A 25,735-nucleotide genomic window follows, 5' to 3' on the forward strand; every position below is an offset into this window, starting at 1 on the left:
TAATCACTTTCACTGCATCATCTAAGGAAGCGTAATGCACCCTAACCTCCTCTTCTGCAATAAAATCATTTACTGAATTCCCTTCCGGATAAGACAAGTGATGTATCACTCTGAATTTCCCCTCTCGCCCCTTTGGCACCAACACCAAAGGAGACACCCTGTAAGCACTAAAAGGTGGCTTGTCAAAAGGACCCAATAACAGCCCTGCCCTACACTCTTTCTCCAGTAAAGCCTCCAAGATATCCTCTTTACCTTGAACAGATCGTAAATTCTTGCAACTCCCCACCCCTTCCCACGGTGGACTTAATAGGAAACCCCCCTTGAAATCCCTGTATTATCTCCTCTTTGATGGCCAAACCAGGAAACCAATGAAGCATACCCTGGAGAACCTCCACCTTAATAGGGAATGGTGTACCTCCCTCTATTGCCACTAAAGAATCCGAGTCCAAATCCCCAGGACCCACAAAAATTAACCCTCCCCCGGGCTGGTTTAAAGCCTTGCCCACCGAATCCACCCTCACGACCCATAACATTAGAGTTCCAGGATAAATCCTGCCGACCACAGCCAGTGGCTGAATGACCCCATCCACATCTCGAACAAACATGGGCAAATTTGCACCCCACCCATGAACAGGAGCCACTATTAAATGACCAACACACACCTGCTGTTTCCAGCCCACTCAACCTTCTGTTAAAGCCTCCGTAACTATCCATCATTGAAGCCAACCATAGATCTGGATGACGCACCTCCCAACAAAGTGACTGGTCCACAGCCTTCCATTTGCAGAAACGCTGATCATACCAGAGCCATGCATTACCCGGCCTTAACTGTCGTGCCTCACGAATGGTAAGGAAATAGCCTAGCAGCGGCAGGGCCAAAGACCCATCCTTCTCCAGCTGCACTGCCATAAAATAAATAAAGCCAACCACCCAATTATCCCATGTATTTGGGTGAAGCTTACATACCCTCTGCCTTCCCAATGCTGCTAAAGCCGCTAACAAGTCCTTACTGTTAGAGGACTCTGTTTCCACTAGCCGTTGGACCCCTTCCACATCGATCAGCTCAAACAAATCCACATACTCCCCTTTCCAAATTTTTTCCTTAATCGAACCCGGAATGTGCAGAGTCAGGAAAACTGCTCCTGTCCCCTGCCCCAAAGATTGGGTAGCCAACCAGTCCCTAGGCCTCAGCCCAAATTCAGAGCCTACCTCAGAGCCCAAGACCGAATTGTCCCCGGAACCCATCACCCCCCCCCCCCCCGTCGCGTCTCTAACTGGGTACCTGGCACCCTGTGCTAGTTGCCTCTGTGCCTCCTCTATCCCTTGCACACCACCCCAGAGATCGCCAACTGACAAGTCATCATCATCCCTCCCCCACAATCCTCAACCCCTAGCTCTCCCGACAATGCTGCCATAATAAAACCATTACCTGAACCTTCATCTTGCGATGTGCTGGGAACCGGTGTCTCCACTGCTACCACCTGCTGTGATGCCTGTTGCTTTTTTCCCCCAGCTGGGGTTCTCACTGCTGTGCATCACTTCTTCCGACCTGGGGTCTCTTCAGGTTCCTGTACCACCTCCGATGTTGCTGCCTCCTGGAACAGCTCCTCCGCTTGGGCCACAATTGCTTGCCACCTCTGCCTTAGCTCTGGTGATTTGGCCATCTGTAAAAGAGAAACAAAATATTAAAACTATTCTATAAGCCCGACTGCCCTACTCCTCCCCCAACCCCTAGTATTGCCTTGCCCCCACACCTTAACTTACCCCTGCCTAACCACACTTCACCTTTCAACCACCCTGTCAGCCACACCTCCTACCATTTGCACCCCTTCCTAACCCTACAAAATCCCCTATTAATATCCCTCCCCATGTGTATCTATGAAAAAAAAATTAATTAATCCTGTCCCTCTAACTATAGCCCTATCTACCAGCCACCCAATCCCATCACCATTCACACAATCAAGCCTAAAAACACTTACCTTTCCTCCCAGCATGATCCTCCATATTGGTAATGGCTAAGTAACGCAGTGCGCATGCGCAAACCAGCCCTCGGACCCAACGGCCGAAAGAACGTTAGAAGCAACCCACTAAACAACCAGGGAGTATGGAGAAGATATTCCACCACCACCACCACCACCACCAAATACCAGGACGGAGGGACACCTGAACAACCGTAATGCCATCCTGAAGCCGGAAAGACCAGAGAAGACAGACTGACACCCACAAACACACCAGGGAGCACGAACAGCAATCTGCCACTACCACCAATGATGATAAAGCAACGATGGACCCCCAAATGCTTGCCATAACCACTGGGATAATATATAAGGACACAGCAGCCCACGAACCCACCAGGGAGAAGATATTCCACCACCACCACTGAATAACAGGACGGAGGGACACCCGAATGACCGCAATGCCATCTTGAAACCAAATAACCGGAGAAGAAAGATGGACACCCATGACCCCACCCGGGGAGCATGAACAGAAATATGCCACAACCACCAATGCAGATCAAGCAGGATGCAACGATGGACCTCCGAGGAGATGATCGCCACTATCCCCCAATGCTACTGCCTACCATGACCACCTGGAGAACCATTTTCCCCAAAAACAGACACAGCCAGCCCACAAACCGACCAGGGAGCATGAGGGGTGACCCACCACTACCCCCCCCCCCATTGCCTACCACGACCACTGGGAGAACACCTTCCTTTTTTTTTTTTTTTTATTGCCCTGACTGCATGGCACCAACGGTCTACTACCCGATGGAGCTGACGACAAGCCCAGCTTCCCCCCATGGATGTCACTTGACCGGATGGCCCCACCGAAAAAGGCCCGACAAATCTCCCGGAGACCCGCGGATGACAGGGAACAAAGAAAACCTCAACACACAGGTAAGCCTAGCACTACTTCCATCACCACTTCATTATATCTCTATATTTTTTTTGACCACCCCTCCAACCATTCACACACACACACACACACACACACACACACACACACACACAGTATTCTGTCACCCTTTCCTACCAGTAAGCTCAAACTATATTCACAGACTCCAGCCCCCACTTAAATTAACCTCTAGAAAACACCAAAGGGGGGACTGACCCAGACAACCTAACCCCTTCTCTCCCCACCATCCAAGACCTACCTTCATCCATGATACCTACAGGTCATCTGGACATAAGTTAGTTGTTACTGCATCAACTCACGCCAAATGTGCCTACTTCCTTTAATCCCTAACACTTAGTACTGTCAGAAGTCCCACCTACTCCTACCTCACTTCCTTTTACATCTCCTTCTCTCCTTAACCCTTTCACTACCACAAACCCACTATCCTATACAGCTACAATCCTTACCTTACTTTCTACCTCTAAACCCTCCCCACACCCCTTTACCCCCATACTCGAGGAACCGGGACAACTTAGTTTGTCCCAAACTACATTTATCCACACTTTAAATAATAAGGAGCAGTTCACTTTTTAAAAGGCAGATACTCTTAAAAACACATTCAAAGTATTATAACAGGGCAGGTGAGCATACATGTAGGTTAGTTTTTCTGGCTGTAGTAACTTATATTGGCCACCAAGAGGCAGTCCAACACCAGCAGTCTACCATATTCCTTGCTGTTTTAACTAACAATAGTACCAATAGCTTTTAGTTTAATGTTATTTTAACTCTCAATAGTTCCAGTATATGCAGGTTTAATGTTGCCAGCCACATTCTAGAGTAGTTAACCCCTAGTATGTCTTCTGTACCCTTTGGCTCCTGTTTTAAATTTATATCTGCAACATTTCCATCTCTGGCTTGATCTCTTTTTACCTCTTCAGCTCTGATTTTCACAGTTGCCTCCTTTCTGATTGTTATTTTCAGTGCTGTTTCACCCTGCTGACCTGGCCCTGTCAGTATTGGTTCTAACTAGTAAGGCCACTGTGACATCCATCTTCACTCTCTCTCTCCACCTGCTCCCCCATATTCTTTCACATATTCTTTCACTTTCTTTTATTTCCAACCCCTCCCCCAAACTCTAACTTTTCCTTCCTTCCTACGGCGCCATCTTTACCTCTCTGAACCACTCTATCCTTTCCCTATACCGCTGCTAGAATGTCCCTTACCCCCCCTGCATACTTTCCTCTTAACTTACCTTCCACTCCACTGATTGTTTTTATTGTTCTTTGACCTTGATTCTTCCTTCCCTTGCCTCTACCTGCTCCATTCGTCCTACGGGCTCACTGCGCTCCCCTACCCTGCCCCCAAATCCCACATGCCCCCAGTACCTCTACACTTATACTTAGCTAGCCACTCCCACCACTTCCACTATCCAATCCAAACTACCCATCGTACACCCAGAATCCCCTCCCACAGTTCACCCATTAAAGTAAGCCTACCCTTCAGAGTTTAGTGCCAAACACTACTTATCCCGATAAACTACTAAACCATAATCTCTTAATCAAATAAACTAACTTTCCAACTTAACTCACCCATTACTACTATCCTAAGACCAGCAGCATGACCCTCAAGCCTCTATCCCTACTTACTCAAATAATATTTCTAATTACCCTAACTTACCTAAACTATATCACCCAGCCTACTAATGCAAACCACTTCCCCCATTTCATACCACTACCCTGACCTCTATAAAGTACACATTTACTGTTACCCTTATATCTTCCAGTCTCTACCCCCTCAACACTAGCATGTTCTTCCCCTATAGACTCCTACCTAACTCTAAAAACACTGTTCCCAACTACACTAGTCTAATGTCCACAAAACTCTCTACCTGTATACTACACCCCAAACAAGCCAAATACCTCATCCATCATCTTATCTCTATCCTTCTCTCCGGGGACATCCACCCAAACCCAGGCCCCTCTACCACACTTAATCCAGCCCCAACCCCACTCCCCCCCAATCAACAGGCAAACCCCTCCACTTCTCAGCTCTAAATGCTCAGAGCTTATTTAACAAAATTCCAAACCTTCATGCCTGGCTTCTACATAACCAGCCTAATATTCTCTCCATCTCAGAAACCTGGCTTAAGCCCCACATAGAAGATTCTGAAATAACTCCTCCCAACTACCGCATGTTAAGGAATGACAGAACACAAAATAAAAGGGGGTGGTGTAGCACTCCTTTACTCAGCATCCCTCTTAGTCATCCCTTGTACCAAAACATTTCCCAAATTTGGCAAGGCAGAAATTATACCCACCCTGCTCCACCTAAACAATGATAAACTCATATTTGTTCTCTCCCTCTATATTCCCCCTGGAGACAACATGTCATCCCTTTAAGATATCCATAATCCTGGGGGATGTGAACAAACTGGGCCACAATCCAGTCTCCCACTAACTCACTCAATATTAACTTATATAACTTTACGCAACTAATCAGTTCCACTACCAGGTCTTCCAAGAACTCCATTACTGGAAGTACAATAGAGGTGATTCTAGTATCCTATCCTCACTATAGCTCATAGAGTCCATAAGCAAGCTAACATCATCCTTCACCAACACCTCTATGACCCCTCCTCAGCCTGCACCCATCCCTTCCTCAACTAGCATCTCTTGCCCCCAACCTCCATCCTTCTCTATCAATCCCATCTTTATATCCACCATAAAAAAACTTCTCCAGAAATTAAAACCTGGTTCCAGTGCCCCTGATGAAATTCCCTCCTACTTCCCAAAAGTAGCTGCAGAAGCCATCGCTCTCCCTATCAGCATACTAATTAATCAGTCTATCTTAGAAAGCCAGGTACCCCAGCTCTGGAAGAAAGCCTTTATTATTCCTTTACATAAAGGAGGCAATAATAATGTCATTCCAAACTTCTGCCCTATTGCTATCTTATCCTTATTGCTTTGCATGCATTCACTGTCTAGGTCTGATTACACTGTATTTTTGGCCATCCCCTCATACCTGACTGTTATTGACCCCCCTCTCTATCTTGTAAGAGGATTTTTAAACCCTGGGAGCCATGTTTAAATTTCTCTAGGCAGCTGCAGTCCCTGGTGTTGTGAACTCCCATGTAAGCACTCCAATTTGCTTTCTTTTAACTCATTCCCTCCTGTACAGCTCTTTTGAGTGTGTGCCTTTAACTCCTAGTGGACATGGCTTAAAAAATGAGTATACACTTTTCATACAAATACAAAAAAGAGAGAGAGAGGTGAAATATCAATACAGTGTTGTTTGCCATCATATGCACTTCAAGACAAAACTGGTACCTTGTTGTAAACATGGTTTTGGAATTATTATTGCAAATATGAACAATCAATATTTGACGCCTAGAGGAGCAATAGGGTATAACTGCAGAAGACGCCTGGAGGAGCACTCAACTGTAATGAGTTAATTGTTTTTGTTTTTATTTGGCAATGTCAACCTTTATTTTAGCTTTTTTATTGCTATATTTGACAGTGTAAACATTTTTAAACTATCATCTTATGTTATAGTGATAGTGGCTGGAACTGTTTGTTTTGTTTACTGTAGGTAATTGTTTCACTTACTACTGCTTTATTTTAAGTGCATATTATCCTTGTCATAGATATTAATTTTTGCTGACATTTTGTGGCTGGAACTGTTTTTCTGTATACTGCATGTTATTGTTCTGTCTACTATTACTGCTCTACTTAAATGAATATTATCCTTGTCATAGATATTGTTAATGTTCTGCTGGCATTCAGTTTGACCTCCGAGGTCTAACACTATGTCAGGGGCTGCAAGTGGGTTTTTAAACTGAGCCCGTGCATTCCCTTCTTATATTGCTTTTGCTCTCTGCTCCTGTTAAGTCAGGGATTTATGTATGTACCACGTTACTTGTCTGCATGTGGTTTTACAGTTATTGTTTCTATTTTTATTCTGCAGTCCATTTATATATTTTAGCTGTTTTTGTACGAACTATCATTATTAGTTTTCAGTGGTTATCTGCAATTTGTCTACTGATTGTAGCTGAGGTATAACTGAACTATTATTAGAATGTTATTGCTAAGTAATTCTGCTGCCTAGTGTTTGCTATACACCCTGAATGTCATTGATATTAGGTTTATTTCACTGAGGTTGTCTAACTCAATTACTACAATTTCTTCCTAATCTATTTTCCTTTAGTGTCTGTACATTGCAGCTACATAGTGGGCCCAGTTTGTTCCCCTCCCCATACTTGAGAGCACGGACACTCCAAAACTTAGAAACTTCAGAAACCTTAACTGCTAGTTGATCACCTCCACAGCCTCTCTGCTTCTATCCAGGTGCTTACAACTGCTATTTTCAGCTACACACTACAGAATTTTGTCATGTAATCCTTTCAGTAGCACTAGATATTGCTTTGTTAAGCAAATGAGTATTTGTAGTGCCATTGGTTGAGCTCTGCATCGGTACTGGCAGCTGCACTGTATCTCCCCCATGACTTCCAAGTTATTCTTCTCTCCTCCCCTACCATAATGTTTAAATTAAGCTGCATGTTAACTTATTTTAACTCCCCCTCCCCATTTTGTTAGTTACACTCCTTCCTTGTTAAATTTCTATCAAGTAGAGTATCTCCCTAGTCTAAATTATCCTAATTTCTGCCTATTCCTTTTGACTGTAAGACTTGCTCATATTTTACTTACCTATCCTCCTGTTCCCAGGTTTCTGATTGCTTTTGTAGACTTTTTTATTGCTTTGTCTGGATACTCTGCCCTTCCTCTCTCCTGTCTTCCATCTATGTTCTTCACCCTTTAATAACGTCCAGTTTATCTACTTTCTGTGCTTCCCACCACTGGTTATTCTTTCCCTTGCCTACTCTCCTTCTCTACCCTATCCTGCTGTTCTATTATACCTTCCTATACCTCAGATTTTCTCCCTGTGCCTTAAATCCATACTCTTCTGCCTCTTTGTATCCTGACTCACCTCCATAATTTACTAATTGTTTTCTTAGAGAATCTTGCCACTTCTTGTAGTCACTCACTGCGGGTGTCAACCTGCCCCCACCACCATTCCCACCCACCCCCATATCATTTCTTTTATACCTAACCACTTGTCACCTCCTCCCCAACACTGCACCTCACTTCCTGCCTCTATCAGAAAATCCCTCCCCCTCTCCTATTACAACTCCAATCAGATACACCTACAAATATCACCCTTGTATACATCCCACCTTTTCTTAAACTAATTAACATGTACTGCAACCATCCAACCCAACTACTAAAAGCATCCATCTACACACTGACAGTCTTCAACCTACTCCTTCTTTCCAATCTGTCCTCCTATCACACGCAATTTGATAACCATACCTCATCCCCATGGCAAACAGAATCCACAGTTAATCTCATTAAACTAAAAAACTTCCCTATATCACCATCTGACCTTACCACACCCCAACCTTTCCCTTACTCATGCAAAAAAAAAAAAAAAACATAAAAACTAACCCTCTCTCTTCACAAAAACAAACAAAAATAATTCACAAATTTACCAAACTCTATCTACACCTACTCCAAAAACTCACTTGCAGTGGAGATGTCCACCCCAATCCAGGACCCAAAACACTTGTCAACTCTAACTCAAATCAGCTAAATCCCCTATACCACAGATCATCCTCTTCTCTCTGCTTCCTAAACATTAATGCTAGAAGCATACTTAAGAAAATCCAGGACCTACATGCCCTATTGGCACTAATCAAACCAGATATTGTTGTGTTAACTGAAACATGGCTCAAACCAAAACATCATGACAATGAGATTACCACCCCTCGCTACAGTATTATCAGCAAAGACAGAGTAGAGAAAAGGGGAGGTGGTGTTGCAATAATATTCCAAAACCACCTCACCATAGAACAACTAGATTACAACACCCATGATATCAAAGATGTGGAACTAATCCTTGCCAAATTAAAAATAAACTCCAATAAACACATAGTTATTTCAGGTGGCTACATCCCACCAGGTAATAATATCACTCAAATGGAAAACCTGCTTAATTGGATGTCCAACTCCATTCCACATGAAACCATACTGTTAAGAAACTTTAATATTGACTGACTCAGCTGCTCCAGCCATAATCCCACTACCTTAATAAATCTCCACAGGTTTACACAAACTATAACCATCCCCACTAGAATTGATAAAACATCTAATCACCAGTCCATCTTGGACTGAATCCTGGTATCTGATCCCAATCTTACACAGCAATCTGGCTGTCTTCCAGATACCCTAAGTGACCATCTTCCTACCTACCTAATTAGGAACAAATCCCAAACCATCAGCCAATCTATCCTCAGAGTAGTTCATAACAAAAACACCTTCATACCTACTAACTTCATCAATGCAGTAAAACACTGCAACTGGACTCCCCTAAAGCAATTATCTCTAGACAAAGCAGTTAAGTACTTCAACACAACCTTACTAAAAATCCTGGACCAATATGCACCCTCCTGAATGATTAAAATAAAAACTAATTATGCCCCATGGCTAACAAATCCCACTAAAACTATAATGAAAGAAAGGGACAACACCTGGTCTCAATATCAAAAAACAAAACCACTACCTTAAGACAAATTACCTACAGCTCTGGAACAAAGCCAAAAAACATATCAAACTAGACAAATCTAACTACTATCAAAACCTACAAGCAAAATATGATCATAACCCCAAAAAATTCTGGAACACAATACATTGTATACCGCACCCAGGAAAGTCCACTACACTAACCCCTGTGCTACCAAATAATCATGAAAACATACCCACACTATTTAATAGATTCTTCACTGAAACAGTCCAGACCCTTGCCAATGTCCAAAATAATAGTACTACCCACCCCACACCAATAACTGTCACAACCCACCCCAATACACAAAATAAGGCCCCCAGTTTTCAACTTCACCCAGTGTCCACCAAGGCAATTTCTAAACTCCTTAAGAAACAGAAACCAACAACTCTAGTAGCTGCTACCAGTAGACTTCCTTCAAATATCATCTGAAACTATAGCCTATCCAGTCTCCATTCTCATTACTAGATCTCTGTCAGAATGCAAAGTACCAGCCTCTTGGAAAACCTCCCATATCATCCCACTTCACAAAGGAGGTAACTCCTTAGAACTCACCAACTACTGCCTTTTAGCTATCTTACCACCATTATCACCTACTTTCCATATCCCAGTGTGGCTTTAGACCTTCCCACAGCACCACAACAGCATTATTATCATTTACCAACATAGTTAACCACCACAGAAACAAGGGGCTATTTACTTCTTCCATATTCTTAGACTTATCAAAAACCTTTGACATAGTTAACCACAGCATGCTTCTTGCAAATCTATCTACCCTAAATATAAGTCCCTCCTCTGTATCATGGTTTAACAGCTATTTGTCAGATCGAGAGCAAGCTGTCCTATGGCAAGACCAATTGCCACCCCCCGCTACCAGTAACTATAGGAGTCGCTCAAGGGTCTATCCTCGGCCCTCTGTTGTTTTCCTTATTTACTAACTAGATATCTTCATCCTTGTCAACTGCCTCAGTAGTACAATATGCTGATGACACCACCCTTATATGTGCCGCCCCCACCCTAAGTGAACTACAAACCCTAACCCAAAACAGTTTACTATCAAAATGTCAAACCGTACTTCGTCAACTGTACTATCGTCGAACACGGAAGTTCGAAAACAGTAATATCAATGTCAAAAAAACAATCTAGGAAAGGGCTTTAACATGGGGTAGGGTAGGGGAAATGTTTGTAGTTCGGAATAATACTGAACACCTACCTCGACCCATGTTAAAACCCGTTCCTAGATTGTTTTTTTTACATCGATATTACCGTTTTCGAACTTCCGTGTCCGACGATAGTACAGTTGATGGAGTCTGGTTCAAAATTTTGATAGTAATCCCCCAAAACACCTTCACCCTAGCTGAAACCTGGTTCACTAACATTAAACTTCTTCTTAACCCCCCTAAAAACAAACTAATTCTCTTTGGCCCAGGTTAATCTCCTCCCCTGAGAAACAACTTCATCAATTCCAAAGAAAACATTCAAATTAGTCCAACCACACACACCAAACTGCAAGGCATAGAGATGGACAATAACCTGAAATTCGACATCCACATAGCACAAACCATCAAGAAAGTTAATAAAAAGCTAGGCCTCCTCTACAGGAACAAACAGTTTATGACTAAACATACCAAAGTCACCATCGCTAGGACTCACCTCCTATCCACCCTCCTCTACTCCTCTCCCATTTTGATTAATCTACACCAAACCGAACTGAATAAAATGGAATCTTGCTATAATAAGATTGCCAAGTTTGCATCTCATGCTTCTTACAGGTCCCACCACTGTCTATCCCTAAAACAGCTTAACTGGCTTGAGTTGCATCTTATACTCATGCTCAATCAACTCTCTATAGCTGACAAGCTCTACTACCTCCCAGAGTTAACCTCAGCACTTCATCATTTAATACAACCCCACATTCCCACTAGAGCCCTACGATCTAACAGCCAGAACCTAATAACTGTCATCCAACATAAATGCTGGTAAATCACTCTTTGCCAGCACCATTGCCAAAACCTGGAACACACTACCAATCCATATAACTTCTAGCACCTCGTTCAATCATTTCAAAAAACTTCTTAAGAACCGCTACTTAACTAACTGGCTATGCTCATGTTACACTCCATGTTAAACCTAATTGTATCACATGTTCAGATAAGTATAAACATATTTGCCCTAAAAAGCTTGTAAACCCAGATACTGGTAAAAAAAAAAAGTAAAAAAAAGAAATCTTTATTTTTTTTTAAGTTTTTGACTATGTACCTCAATGTTTTTACTATGTACCTCAATGACTGTCTACTGTACTAACTAAAACTGTTAACTTCTAACCTATTATGTATTAAAATCAATTGTATGTTCTATATTTTGTTCTCATGTACTGCATTCTATTGTACTGTGAAGCTTTTCTCCCCGGGCCTCCACTGAAAATGGACCTGTATCCAGTCGGACTTTCCCGGTAAATAAATGTAAATAAATAAAAAATAAATTATCCCCTATTTCTAAGCTTCTTGAAAAATGTATCCCCAACAACTCTTACCCTGTCTCGTCAACAACCAGCTTGTTACCCCCACACAGCATGGATTCAGACCCGGTCATAGCACCTCCACTGCCCTTCTCTCTTTCCTTGAAACAATTAAAGCCCACAATTCCGGCCATTTCATGTCCACCCTTCTCCTCGACCTCTTCGAGGCATTTGCCACTATTTCTCACAACCTGCTTTTCAATAAACTTTCCAAACTAAACCTATCCCCTTCCTGTAGCAAGTGGTTCTCCAGCTACCTCACAACCAGACAACAAGCAGTCAAATAGAATAAAGCCACTTCACACTTCCTTTATACTCCCAGAGGTGTCCCCTATGGTTCCATTTTAGACCCCCTACTATTCAATATATTCATTAACGACTTCTACCAAGCCATTCCAAACTCCAGCCTCATCCAATATGCCAATGATTCTACCATTATCTGCTCCTCCCCTTCTATCCCCACTCTAAATAAGCTTACCCAAAGCTCCTTCTCCTCTACTGAGTAGTAGATGCTAGAAAACCATCTGGATCTTAATGCAACCAAAACTAAACTTATGTCATTCACTGCCTCCAAAACCTTCTCCTTAAATAAACACTCATTCAAAATAACCAGCAAAAACAATCCTCCCCTAGAAATAGTCTCTGAAACTATACTAGGAGTACTTATAGATGATCACCTAAAATTCACAAACATTTACAAGTAAATATAAAAAAACCCACAAAATCTTGGTATGCTATACTGCCATAATCGTTATATCTCTCCTTCCACTAGGCTCATATTAGCCAATGGTTATCTCATCCCATCCCCCCTATATGGTGCATCTATGCTCACAAACCTGCAATCCTCCTTCAAAACAAAACTCACCTCTTGCTATAACAAGATATCAAAATTTGCGGCAGGTCACAGCACCATTTTTCACCATTTTAATTCTCTTCACCAACTAAACTGGCTTGCGCTACCTAACCTACTCACTTATACCCAAGTCATCCAAGCACACATACTCATTTACAACCCTCTCTTTGTTCCTCCCTGGCCACTAACTTTGAAATGCATGAACCAGAATGACTTCTAAGACCTAATTCCCAAAAACTAATTAAATTCCACAAACCCACACGTCCAGCTGGGAATTACTTAATGTCCTTCTCTCTTGTACGCCTCTAGAATTCTCTACCATCTCCTATCCACATCACAAGCAGTCTCTCCTCATTTAAAACCTTGCTGCACTCACATTTAACTTCACAATGGAAGTGCTCCTGTTCCCATCCTACCTAATCCTTTTAATACCACTTCCTACTCTCCTAGAAGTAAATACACCATCACTGTCTGCTATAGTTCCACAACTCTATTGAAGTATTTGACCAGCTGCTTAACAGTTACCCTATGCTGCTACTTTTGTAAAAAAAATAAATGTTTTTTATTGTTGTTTAATGAACTATACTGATGTATTCTATCATTGTTAACCTTTTCTTATCATATTTACTTTGTATTCCTGAGATAATCTGTAATGTATATGTGCAATATGTACTATGTATTTATATTTTTCTGGGGCTTTTCTCCCCAGGACTCCATTGAAAACAGGCTCCTTGCGGCCCAATGGACTATCCTGGTAAACAAACTGCAAATAAATAAATAAATAAACATTGACTGATTTCTGACTTGCAAATGCACAACTCAAGTTTCAACTATTGTTTATTCCGACAGATACTGCAAACTTAGCTGTCTGTGTTAATTCACAATTTGGGGCAGTCATGTGACTTTCACGATTTTAAACAGGTGACATTCCATCTAAGTGTATTCAAAAACAAAACCATATTACAATAATCTAGAAGTACTGCTTGTGAACTATGAGAACATTCTTACATGTCAGAGGTGCATATTTTCATGTAAATCTGGGAACATGCAAAACCTGAATATTAGAACTCAGCATCATGAAATTTGTTTTTTGATTTAGGTGCCAGGGGTTGTGCAATCCTGAAAGAATTATCATCACAGTCTCCTGGAGCAAGCAAGAGAAAGAGAGAAGGGAGAAAGTGTTGTGTGTGTGTGTCTGTGTGTGTGTGTGTGTGTGTGTGTGTGTGTGTGTGTGTGTGTGTGTGTGTGTGTGTGTGTGCGCGCGTGTGCATGTATTATTAATAAGCACCATCAGAGAATGGTGGATAGGCTGTTTTGTTTTATAAGTCAGTGGGTGTTTTGTAATCACTCCCCATGCAATGTCTGATAGTGCTTAACAGTTTGTGGCTATTTCTGCCTTGTTTTGTTTGTGAGATAGAGGCAGTATATATATATATATATATATATATATATATATATATATATATATATGTATATATATATATGTATATATATATATATATATATATATATGTATATATATATATATATATATATATATGTGTGTTTTAATTAAGCAAGGGACAAAACTTAATTAGCATAGCTTCCCACATGATGCATCCCGGTATGTATAAGATAACTCAGTAAGGATTAAAGGTGAAATGCAAAATAGCTGTAGCATATTGCATTACAGGTAATAATATACATGTATTAATAAATAATGATTTGAGCAGATTACATGTGCACATTTAATTATGCTTGATATGTTAAATGCCACTTTATGTAGTTCATTTCAAGATAAGTGTCTGCAATGAGGGCAACTGTTGCAGATTGATGTGCAGTGTATATGTGTCTGTATTTTTAACAATAGTTCTCTAATTAGGTCTGTCCAATGATGGCATGATTGGTGCTTCTCCAACAAACTGTACGTTGGCAAAACCATTATTCACTAACTTTAGAGAAGGACACTGATCCTCATGATGGTGCTTTCAGGATCCCAAAAGTCTCTCCATGGAAAAAATGTATATTTACTTATAACAGTCTAAATTGTCTCCCTTCCAAAGTAGCACTTATGACCCGACTTCACTTTTCCTGTTCTTAAATTGTGTCTCATCCATTAATATCCTGTAGTGACAGCACACACACTTACTCCCTTTAACATTCCTTTGCGTGCAACTTTCTTTTTTTATTTGTTTTATCCCTGGAGCTCTTACTGTAGCAAGAGAGCTCAAGAATATCAGGTGACTAATGACGTTTACACATTATACAAGCGGCAGTTGATGGAACTAATTCCCTCTGATGCAACTTTTTTTTGCTTCAAATTTCCATTCTAATTACTTTTTATACTTAATTATTAATTAATTAAATGGTATGATGTAATGCTGGGATCTTAAATAGGATGATTCAAAGATGGTCTGGTCTCCTTTCAACCCCAGTTTCAGGAGTGAAGGCATTGTGCTTTACACTATTACAGCAACTGAAGTAAAAATGCTTTCATATGTCAACCTAATAACCAAAAGAAGTAAAATATTAAAAGGTAATTATCAATACATTCATGGGTGCCGGAACTATAGAGCCAGGGGGAGGGAGCCACCCCTCCCCCCACTTTTACAGCTGCAAGACCTGTCGGGAAAAATTAATGAAGTGGAGTTTTTATGATAACGTGGATTTGCATGCGGAAGTTAAACTAACTAAACCAGCTGTTCTTGTTCTCTGATTGCTCTGTTACAGGAGTTATGCTGCTGCTGTTCTGTTGGCACTGCCAGAGCCATGCCAGTAAGGGAGTTTTGTCCTTTTATTTGCAGGAGTTACGCTGCTCCCATGTGTGTGTGTGTGTGTGTGTGTGTGTGTGTGTGTGTGTGTAAAATGCCCCTGGTGGTTAGTGTTACTCATGGCAATATTTAAAATATGTCCCTGGTTTTGGGCCTTTGCCCCCCAAAATAAATTTTGGCTTTTTCCAGATTTCTTGTGCTGAGAAGTTGAGAAGTTTTATTTGATCATCAAGTGGATTTTACAAGGAGCTGAGAGCTTCAGGGGAAGAGAAGTTTAACGCTACTTGTGCTAAGTTGTTTGCATTGTTAGTAGCACAACAGGTAGTACACTTGTTTTTGATGCAGAAGGCTGTGGGTGTTACTCCCACAGTATGCAGATGGATTGCTGATACTGTACTGTGTTGTACTTTAGTGGGAGTGGATGCTGCAGTCCTATGAATATCCTTCTTTGGAGGAGATACCTAGTAACTATGAACCTGTTATCAGTTTGCCATCCATTCCCCATTGCAAAATTACTAGCTTATCATTTTTTAAAGTAGCATAGGCAATTTGTTCTTCAAGGGGCAACAGGTACTTTATTTGTAGATGAAACAATGAAATATAAAGTTGTTTGCTAAAAGCAACCTATTCATTAGTTACAGATACCTTTAATGTTGAAGTATTTAGATGGCTTACTTCTGCAGAGATTTTGCATATTTACTGATATTGATGGATTGTAATGACAGAAGTTTGAGTGGCCATTTATGGTTGAAATTTTCTGAAATGGGAAGTTTTGTCATTACTGGTTCATACATTTTGTTTCATTGTTTACTAGAAGACTGTTCCAAACTACAAATGTAACATGCATTCTAACAAGTGGTGCTGTATTATGCAAGCAATATGATGTAATACAATCAGGTTAATAGCATCAGGAAGATGAATCAAAAATGTACATATGAATGCTTCCTCTCAGGATGAAGGAGATCAAAACAGAGGAAGAAACCAGTCACCAATGGTGTCCCCCAGGGTTTGGTGCTGAGACTTTTTCTGTTTGGCAAATACATCTCAAAAGTAAAAGGAAATACCAAACGGCTTTGTGCAACTATGTCTGAGATGATTGCAAGCTAGGAGCAGTTATTGAATCCCCAAATGACTTAACCATCATGCAAGAAGGTTTGTTCCAAACAATAACTGGTGCCAGAATCATGAATTGAAACTAAACTCCAAGAAATACATTAATGTATCCTTTTGGAAGTCATCTACTCCAGGGAACTGCCAAATTGACAATGCCCCCTGAGAACTGACCCATTTATTTGGCATTTGGGAACTTGTGTATTCAGTGACCAAACTTTTGACCAACATGTGCCCAGAGTCATAATAAAGTCTTTCTGTATTGCACACCTTATTAACAAATTGATTGTGACTAGATCTAGAGATGTTATTGTCCCCTTTACAAAGCCCTCATTAGGTCAATCATTTTGTATAATGCCCACTTTGGCATGTATCTGTTCAGACCCATGCAACAGCTGGAATACCCACGGAGATACCTTACTAAAAGGATGCATGGATCACCTCAAAGATTTATCACTATACTCAGTATCCTACAGAGGGCTTAGAGGTGACATGTCTGGCATACAAGGCATCCTCTGACCTAATACAGATGGACCTACTGAGCATCAGCAAGTCAAATGGCATCAGAAATACTCAGTCCAGGTATCTAAACTGAATGTTGTGGAGAGATGGATATATATCCAGAACAGACTATCTATTCAAGTAAAACAAAAATCATTCCTGTCCATATTCAAATGCAACTTGGATATAAGGATGGGTAATAGAAAATGTACTCCAAGATTCTCCTCGTGCCACTAATGGATAGAAGCAGTTGCTAAATGCTGCATCCCTTACATGGGTCCCCTCAAATTAACTATAGTGTGATCACATTTATTCTCACTAAGACTAATATACAATTATCAGCCATGGGATAGGTAAGACCAATCAGGAAATGTTAATTCAAGCACCAAAATGGAAATTAGCTAAGCTTAAAATGTCCTCCAAGTGAACTTATGTTGTGGTAGGAAATAATTTTAAATAATTGCCCTTTTTATATCACTAAATTCCCCTGTCACCCTCCACCCCCCACCCCCCAGTCTTCAAAAGCCTCCGGCAGCGCTGAATGCATTACATCAGTGTTCATATGTGAAAAAAATGGGTGTGTGTTTAAAGAATTGTACACAGATTTCAGTTAAAATCTAATTATTAGCACACAGCATTAAGGCAATTCATTGAGGGAGATGACTCTGTCACTCTATGCTTTGTTGCATATTCATCATCAAAAGGAAGTCAGCAACACCGCATTTCAAGGAAATCAGACCAATGGAAATTTGAACTTCCATAGGGATTTAATTCAAGGCAGCAAGACTGACTAAAGATAAGGTATGCTGTTCTGCCTTAAGATTAATACCCAAATCCATCATAGCCTGATGATACTCACAACTCCTTCTGTACAAAGACAATGCTCTAAAGTAATGCATAACTGGTCAGCTTCCTGCAGTTAGAGGCAGTAATCCTTATGGAGGAATTTTAACTTATGATTAGGACAGCTTATGGCAGCTCTATCAGTGGTTAAGCTACCTTGTTTACACTGCAGGACAGGGTAAAATTAAAGGACTGTGGCTGACAAAGTTTGCTGATGACTGCAAACTTGGAGCGATCATTGGAACCCCCAGCACTGTCAACATCCTGCAAGAAGGTCTTACACAGATTAATGACGCTGCCAAATTCATACTCTTAAACTTAATGCAAAAAAATGCATCATCATCCACTTCAGCAAGGTTGATGTTTCTGCAAATTACCACATCAATAGCAATACCCTAAGCACACAGTCAGTGTTGAGAGATCTGGGCACACTGGAGACATTATAATCAAAGTTAAGGTTGCTGTCGACCTAAGTATAAGGAGGGCATTTTATATTGCTCATCTCATAAGTAAGGGCATTGCTTACAGGAAAAAAGAGGTCATACCCTCCTGTACTCTTCCCTTATCAGGCCAACAATACAGTAACATGCTCCCTTTGATATGTTCCTTTCCAAACACCTGCAGCAATTGGAGAGACCACAAAGGTTCCTTACAAAGAAAATTCAGGGTCTTCAAGACCGGTCTTATGTGGACAGACTGAAATCATTGTCACTTTACTCTGTGTCATGCAGACTGCTTAGAGGTGACCTGTGCCTTGCATATAGAGCATTCTCTGACCCAGCTTTAATAGAAATTCTGCACATTCACAAATCAAATGACACATGGGTCACTCGCTGAAAGGACCTTAACCTGGTATGTGACACTAACAGAACTTGCTAGAAAGACAGTTTTGTCTCACAGAGGTTGATGCACCTTTGGAACAAGCTTCCTATTCATGTTAAACAAAGCCTCTTGTTGGTCCTATTTAAGTGTAATTTAGAAGATTAGATAGATAACTGGAAATTCACCCCAGGGGGTTCCACCTTTGTCCCTCTTGGACAGAAGCAATAGGGGCTTCAACCAGACACCCTTGGGAACATGGGTTGAATTTGGCTAGTCTTGTAAGGGCCCTGAAGCTATTAACCTCCTTTGATCCTATGATCCTATGCATACCTTTGAGCAAAAGGATAGGTATAGAAAGTAGAAACATTTATTTATGAGGCATTAAGACTGATGATCAGGTAAGACAGCCCATTGTTATCTCCTCCATCAGTGCCTTGGTGGGTGTGTACAGGTTGGGATGGAGAGAAAAGCATAAAACAATGAACCACTCCTAAAGACTGCATTAATGATGACCCTTTCTTTCACTCCAGTGGTATAGAAGGATAAAGTGCCCAAATGACATGGGTTTGTTTAGCAGCTTGGGCGACTGACAGAGCAGCAGGAAGACATGGGAGTGGCTGCCTTGTGTGTGGGCCAGTTAATCATCAATCAGGGAAGGTATGGTTGAAGAACAAGTTACCTTCTGATGGAGTCAACGAGCGTAGGGAGTGTGTAAAGGAAATTGGGCAGGGCATATAAAAAGAAACCCCACAGACAGAAGCACATATGGCTGGGCCCCCATGATGACCTTAGAATCAACAATTGGCCCCGTAATACCAGGAATACTCTTCAGGGGAGTAGGAGGATGGCTTGTAGATCCATCCTGAAGCTAGAGCACTGGGAGCTGGGATGGTAAGATGTGGTCTGAGGGGGACCTAAAGACAAAAACAAAAAATATGATCCCTTTTAGACATCTCTCACCCAGTGAAGGTAGCAAATGGGGTAATAGGCAAAGATAGGGTTTCATGCATGTCAGGCATTCAGGTAAAAATCACACACACACACACACACACACACACACACACACACACACACACACACACACACACACACACACACACACACACAAAACAAAATGCTTCTGAGTATGATTCTTGTTTAATTATTCAGAAAACTGAGTGGTGTCAAGCAGAGCTTCACCCATTTCTCAGTGTGATAAATGAGCTCAATCTGATTTCCAGACATCTGAAACTAAGTGGAATTTGAGGTATTCTGCTATGGGTGATGAATAACACCGGTTTTGTTTTAGAGAAAAAGACCTTTACTTAATAATGTACACACTAGTAAAATAAAAAGTAAGTATGTGTGTGTGTGTGTGTGTGTGTGTGTGTGTGTGTGTGTGTGTGTGTGTGTGTGTGTGTGTGAAAGTGAAGTGTGATAGCGATTGGGCAATCCCTGGCAGCAGCAGAATCACATAAGAGGCTTGCGTACCTCTCATACCTCCCAGCCTCTCGCCATAAGAAATCAGGACCGAGCCACAAATATTGGGGAAGCAAAGGAGTAAATGTAGGGACAATTTTTAAATATTGTTTTTATAAACATAAAAAGTTGCTAGTACAACAGTGTTTCCATTATCATGTATTTTCTGAAGGATATGAAGTCTAAAACTCAAATGTCTGTCATTACTTAATGAATTTGATCCCCAGTGAGTTCACAGAACACTACAAATTTTATGAGGAATGTACCAACCATATGAGCCAAAAAAATGGACAGTTGAGAGGTATGCGCTGCACTCTTAACTGAAGCTAACTGGATAAGCCTAAGATAAAAGGCCTAAGATGACCTACACTGTTTTTCTTTTTATTGTGTTATTTGATGGAGCAGTGTATTTAACTACTATATCTGTGTATTTGGTTACTACACTATATTGACACAACTGCATTTTTATTTAATTTTAATGCTATTGTATTCTCTCCCACTTTTTCTCCTGCAACAGCTAATTCTCCTGCCTTTATCCAGTGTCTGTTTGCCTGGGTTGAAATCTTCTACTACTGCCTATTACCCTTGGAAAACTCTGGACCTTTTCACTCTTCGTCCAACACACTACCTCAAGATTCTAAAAGAGTATGTCTACTTAATTGATTGTAGCCTATGACCATTTTTATCTGGTGAAGTTCTGTTTGCTCCCAGCTAAGCTTGCCAGCAGCAGCCACCCCCCACCCCCTTACTCTGTTTTACTGTTCCTTTCCCCTACCTTGTGTTTTACTTAGCCTGTACTCCCCTCCCAGTAGTATACGCTTTTTCTGCCCCACTAGGCGTCACTCTGTCCACATCTAGACTTTTAGTACTGGTTTATTCCCCTACCTTATTCTTCCTATCTTCACCCTTCTCTCTCCCATCCCTCACCTCCTTTGTAGTGCCCTGTGACCCTCTCAATCTCAAACCTCCTATCTGCTAGCCTTTCTGTTACTTTTTCCTTCCTCTCTGGACTCCCCAAATCTGGGTCCTAACATACTTCACTAGACACACCCTTCACCCTTACAACCTATCCTACTATTTCAAGCCCCTCCCTCTACATACCTCCTTCCTCTTCCTCCTTCCTCTATTACTAAACCAAACTCATCTCTTATTACTAACTTCTCTCCAATTAAGACACCTCCTTAAACTTCCACTCTCCACCTTCTCCCCATGTTGATATTCTTAGCATTATTAAAAAAATTAAACCATTGCTAAAATAATCCCAAACAATTCTGGTCTTCAATCTATTCTCATAAATAGGACTATCCAAGACCTGTCATTTGATAACCTGGCTATAAAATGTTTAGTTCTTTATCTAGTAACAGACAAACAGCGTTCTTTTGGATTATCATATCTCTTCCTTACTGCTCTGTTCTATTGAGTCCCACAGGGCCCCATTCTTCTCACTCTTACTTTTCTCCCTTTACATAAAACGATCTACACTGTAATCCTCAGGCTACCTGCATTACCTCTTCAGAGCTACTCTCTCTAACTCAAACTACCTTTAACACTGTAGAAACTTTTTTTCTCGTTACCTTCCTCTCCTCAAATGCTAAAAACTTAACTTTTTCCTTTCACTCCTACCAGTCGAACCTCCTTTTTTAAACTTTTTTTTTAATAATAAACCACTGTCATTGCTCAATAACATCATTAAAACAGTTAACAAAAAAATAGGTTCTTTTCAGACAAAAACCATTTCTTACACCTTCCCACCAGAGCTACCTATCGCCCACTCCCGATATCAACCTGAATAAAACTAGCACTCTAGGCTGGCTAGAGCTTCAAAAACTGTCTTATGATCTCACACTAACTATTGCCCACAACATACATTTTTACAAACAGATAACACCCCTATACTATACTATCTTTCCCTTATAACATAACAATTACCTCCCTTCTTCTCTCTTTAAACTTAAACTAAAATCAATCTAATCAATGTAAAATCTCTCTTACTAGACTCTCTCTGTTCTGTTTAATAATGTAGTGGTGACCATTCTGCTACAAACCTCCTCTTACCACTCTTCAACAAAAAAAATCAAACCAAAAAAAAAAAACTGGCTTTGTTCCTGCAGGACTCTGACTAACCTTCACCTCCCCCTCTCCCTACTATCCCTAACCTCCTACTCAACTATAACTTTATTCATTTCTTTTGTCTTGCTTGCTTTCTCTCTCCTTCTATGCTCTGACTCCTCTCTACTCCTGACCTCACCACCTTGACCTAATACAATTTTTACAATTTTGCTTCTACTACCTAAGTAAAACTTAAGTAAGTCCCTAGGTTTTTTTTTGTACTTATTACTAAATGTATTATATTTGTGTTGTTAATTTTTTTTTATTAATCTCTTTGTATAAAATAAAGGGGGGGGGGGCAAAGGTTCAAAATAGGAACATATTTTACTTGAATATTGGGATTTGTGTTAGCATGCAGTTTCTGAAGCAGAGGTGTGCCTGTGAGAGAGTCACTTCGCTGGACTACTGGCAGCAGCAACAGTAAAGAAGGTTGCATTCCTCTGGACCTGTCAGCTGAAGAATCTGGGTAAAGCCTAAAATAAAGGGGGAACAAAGGCTCAAAAAGAGAAAAAGGATTTTTAATTATCGCTCTTATAAAAGTAGAAACTTGCTTAAATAAAGGATTTCTGTTAGCATGAGTTTTCTGAAGAAAATAAAAGTCTGAAACTCAAATGTAGGTCCTTATTTAGTAACTTCAATCTCCAATGACTGCCAACAAACCAAATGTCTTGGGAGTAAAGGACCAAAAAAATAAAGTAAATACCTGGATATTTTTTTTCTTTAAGGTGTTATATTTTGGATGTAAAATGCTTCCTCCAAAACTTTTAACATGCACTACAGCAAGTCTGAAACTTTAAGCAGAGGAACTATTTTACATTAAAAATATATAAAATATATAGCAATCTTCTTCTTCTGTCAGCTGGTCCCGTTAGGGGTCGCCACAGCGGATCACCTGTTTCCATTTCTTCCTGTCCTCTGCGTCTTGCTCTGTCACACCAACCATCTGTATGTCCTCTCTCACCACATACATAAACCTTATCTTAGGCCTTCCTCTTTTCCTCTTACCTGGCAACTCCATCCTTAGCATCCTTTTCCCAATATACCCAGCATCCCTCCTCAGCACATGTCCAAAACAACGCAATCTCGCCTCTCTTGCTTTGTCTCCAAACTGTCCAACCTCAGATGACCCTCTAATATACTGATTCCTAATCCTGTCCATCCTAGTCACACCCAGTGCAAATCTTAATATCTTTAACTCTGCCACATCAAGCTCTGACTCCTGCCTTTTTGTCAATGCCACTGTCTCCAACCCATATAACATAGCTGGTCTCACTACCCTCTTGTAGACCTTCCCTTTCACTCTTACTGGTACCCGTCTGTCACAAATCACTCCTGACACTCTTCTCCAACCATTCCACCTTGCCTGTACTCTCTTCTTCACCTCTCTTCCACACTCACCATTTCTCTGAACTGTTGAGCCCAAGTATTTAAACTCATCCACCTTCTCCACCTCTACTTCCTGCATCCTCACCATTCCTCTACCCTCCCTCTCATTAACACACATATATTCTGTCTTAGCCCTGCTGACCTTCATTCCTTTCCTCTCTAGAGCATATCTCCACCTCTCCAGGATCTTCTCAACCTGGTCCCTACTCTCACTACAGATCACAATGTCATCTGCAAACATCATAGTCCACGGGGCCTCCTGTCTGATCTCATCTGTCAAACTGTCCATCACCACTGCAAATAAGAAAGGGCTCAAAGCTGATCCTTGATGTAATCCCACCTCCACCTTAAATGTATCTGTCACTCTCACTGCAGTCCTCACCACTGTCACACTACCCTCGTACATATCCTGTATCACTCTTACATACTTCTCTGCCACTCCCGACTTCCTCATACAATACCACAACTCCTCTCTAGGCACCCTGACATATGCTTTCTCTAAGTCCACAAAGACACAATGCAACTCCTTCTGACCTTCTCTGTATTTCTCCAACAACAATCTCAGAGCAAACATTGTATCTGTAGAGCTCTTTCCTGGCATGAAACCATACTGCTGATCACTAGTCATCACCTCCCTTCTTAACCTAGCTTCCACTACTCTTTCCCTTAACTTCAAGCTGTGATTGATCAATTTTATCCCTCTGTAGTTACTGCAGCTCTACACATCACCCTTATTCTTAAAGATAGGTACCAAAACACTTTTTCTCCACTCCTCAGGCATCCTCTGACTTTCCAAAATTTCATTAAACAATCTGGTTAAAAATTCCACTGCCATTTCTCCTAAGCACTGCCATGCTTCCACTGGTATGTCATCTGGGCCAACAGCCTTTTCATTCTTCATCCTCTTCATAGCTGTCCTTACTTCCTCCTTGCTAATCTGCTTCACTTCCTGATTCACTATCCCCACTTCATCCAACCTTTTCTCTCTCTCATTCTCTTCATTCATCAGCCCTTCTAAGTGCTCTTTCCATCTACTCAACACCCTCTCCTCACTTGTGAGTATGTTTCCTTCACTGTCCTTTATCACCCTTACCTGCTGCACATCTTTCCCAGCTCAGTCCCTCTCTCTAGCCAATCAGTATAGGTCCTTTTCTCCCTCTTTAGTATACAATCGCTCATACAACTCTCTATATGTCTTATCCTTAGCCTTCGCCACCTCTCTCTTTGCCATGCGCCTCATCTCCTTATACTCATGTTGACTTTCTTCATCTCTTTGACAATCTCACTTCTTCTTCGCCAGCCTCTTCCTCTGTATACTCTCCTGTACTTCCTCATTCCACCACCAGGTCTCCTTGTCCTCCTTCCTCTGTCCAGATGTCACACCAAGCACTTTTCTAGCAGTCTCCCTTACTAGCTCTGCTGTAGTTACCCAGCTATTCGGTAACTCTTCACTGCCTCCCAGTGCCTGTCTTAACTCTTCCCTGAACTCCACCTCACAATCATCCTTTTTTAACTTCTACCATTTAATCCTATAATTAATAACAAAGTAAAACACAACAATTTTACAAACAGCCCATTCTATAAGCACAATAATGCCCTCCAGGGTGTGCGTTATTGTGAAAATAACACCCATTCAGGGGTGTAGAGGCCTCAGAACACCCCAGGGTGGGCATTATTTCCACAAAAACACACACCCTGGAGGGCATTATTGCTTGCTTAAACAAGTATATATTTTCCTTTATACCCCTGTCATTTCTGGCATACAGACACTTGACAGTCACAGACGCATCTAACACTGACAAAAGAAACGCAGCCTGTTTCCTTCTCAGGAAGGTCAATGTCAATATTCACCAAGTAGATTCTTCTCTTTGTTGT

General features: G+C 41.1%; 1 long non-coding RNA gene across 1 annotated transcript in view; it reads left to right on the forward strand.

Moving 5' to 3' along the window:
- The window catches only part of LOC122805482, a 1,542,547-nt gene that overhangs the window by 961,131 nt on the left and 555,681 nt on the right, over positions 1–25,735 (forward strand). The gene's annotated exons all lie outside the window — the stretch shown is intronic.

This window comes from Protopterus annectens, chromosome 6.part1 (genome assembly GCF_019279795.1).
Source record: "Protopterus annectens isolate FY-2018-M chromosome 6.part1, PAN1.0, whole genome shotgun sequence".
In the NCBI taxonomy this organism is placed as follows: Eukaryota; Metazoa; Chordata; order Ceratodontiformes; family Protopteridae; genus Protopterus; species Protopterus annectens.